General features: G+C 38.8%; 1 non-coding gene across 1 annotated transcript; it reads left to right on the forward strand.

Annotated features, from left to right (window-relative positions):
* Nucleotides 1–270: 270 nt before the first annotated feature.
* trnas-uga (transfer RNA serine (anticodon UGA)) lies at nt 271–352 on the forward strand. The gene has a single exon. It is a non-coding gene; the product is annotated as a tRNA-Ser (tRNA).
* Nucleotides 353–1,856: the final 1,504 nt, after the last annotated feature.

The following is a 1,856-nucleotide window of genomic DNA, read 5'->3' on the forward strand; positions in this document are numbered from 1 at the left end:
AGTCAAAGTCGATCGGACGCAGTGAGACAATGATCCTCTCTTCATGTGGTGTACATCCGTGACTCTAAAATTCGATGAAGAATCATTCCCACAACTTCAGCTGTGTCAGAATCTAGTTTGCGATGAAAGCCTGTCAATCTGCTAAGGTAACGTTCGTCTGAGTCCCAGCAAAGGATTTGGCGAAATCTTTGGGTCTTGACAATTTGTTCTTCAAATTACGTATTTCATTAATTCAGTTCTTTTACTATGAAAATTGGCAATTAGGTCGGAGCTGTGATGGCCGAGTGGTTAAGGCGTTGGATTTGAAATCCAATGGGGTCTTCCTGCACAGGTTCGAGTCCTGTTCACAGCGTTGAATTTTTCAAAAGTCATTAATTCCTTTGCAGAATTTGGATTTCGTGGAGCTTGAGCTTTGCATTCAATCGAAACTAAATTTTTTAACTGTAAAGAATCCGAAGTAATTTCAAGACGTCTAATAAAATAAATTATATGTCGAGACACAAAAAGCCACCAACTTCCAACATGAATCAGTTTCAAAACATTTGTCGAACTATCGTGAAATTTGGATGTTCGGGAGCGGGGGTTTGGAATTAAGCAAAACAAGAATCAATGCAATACATTACCTGCAGGTGATGATTTTTTAAAAAATCAATTGAAAGTCAAGCTGAGAAAGCTCAACCTAATTTACAACTGACTCTCAAAGCCAATAATCTAGTATATCAGCAGTCAATGAATTAGAAAAAGCAACTCCATGTGTGGAAAGGATCTCGACTGATCCAGGTTCCTGGCTTGAGGTGTGATAAGGCAAGGCGATATCAGCGGAGTAGAATTTTCTGGAAATATTAGAAATAGAATGTTAACGGTCTTCTGCTGTCCACATTCGTAAGAAACTGTGCATTAAGAACTGAATTTGAAAATTAACGATGAAAATCAGACTTAGCCCTCTGCTTGTGGGGTACCATTGTTCAGAACAATTGGCTGTTGCTGAGACTAAAATTGACCAAAATAATCGATGGGGATCTTATCCACGACCTTCGTTGGAGCAGTTGGTGTGGAGAGCTCAGCTTGAAGAACCAAATGCCAATTATTCATTTTGGCGGTCTGAATTGCTTAGTTAAACATACTCCCAGTTTAATGAAAAAATTTTTGCTATCAGAGCTAGATGTTTTCATGTCAGCATGTTCCGATATGAGAAGACACGCCATGGAGTAGATGTGACTTAAATTTTGACTCTAACGTCAGAGATGTTGACACATTTCTGCACCAAAACAGCACTACCATTGGTATCAAATCAAACTGAACAAAGGACTAGTTCACTTAGACATTTCCTTTCTGCAGACTCTGCCTATAGACCGTTCAGGCCCGATGTCGGAATAGAGCGTGGTGACATCTGTTCGCAAGTGGATCACTTCATTCTTGCTCACGATCCATAAACAGTAATTCATTTTGAACATCTTAGCCATCAGCATGATAAATGTTACATAATGCACAGGTTTGCTTGTCGAAAGAAAGAGCGAAATCTTATTCAATGCAGACGCAAATTCAAGTTGTCCCTGGTCGACCAGAAGACAGATATCGTGAAACAAATTAAATACAGAAAACAATCAATGTTTTCTGGGAGACAAAAAGGTGTACTGGAAGAACGGAAACAAATATTTGGAACTCAAGTCACATACCAATTCCAGACTAAATGTTCTTGAACCGTTGTCTTAATTTGACCTTCATGTCCACCATTGCTGCAAAAATTATCTTAACAACTCAGTACTTTGTGTTCTTTGATATTGTCTCCTTCATGTTTCTCTTGATTTTGAAACTAAAACCGAGCAAGAGTAATGCACCCTATTTCACATGCAAAG

The sequence above is a fragment of the Chiloscyllium punctatum genome, chromosome 31 (assembly GCF_047496795.1).
Source record: "Chiloscyllium punctatum isolate Juve2018m chromosome 31, sChiPun1.3, whole genome shotgun sequence".
Classification (NCBI taxonomy): Eukaryota; Metazoa; Chordata; class Chondrichthyes; order Orectolobiformes; family Hemiscylliidae; genus Chiloscyllium; species Chiloscyllium punctatum.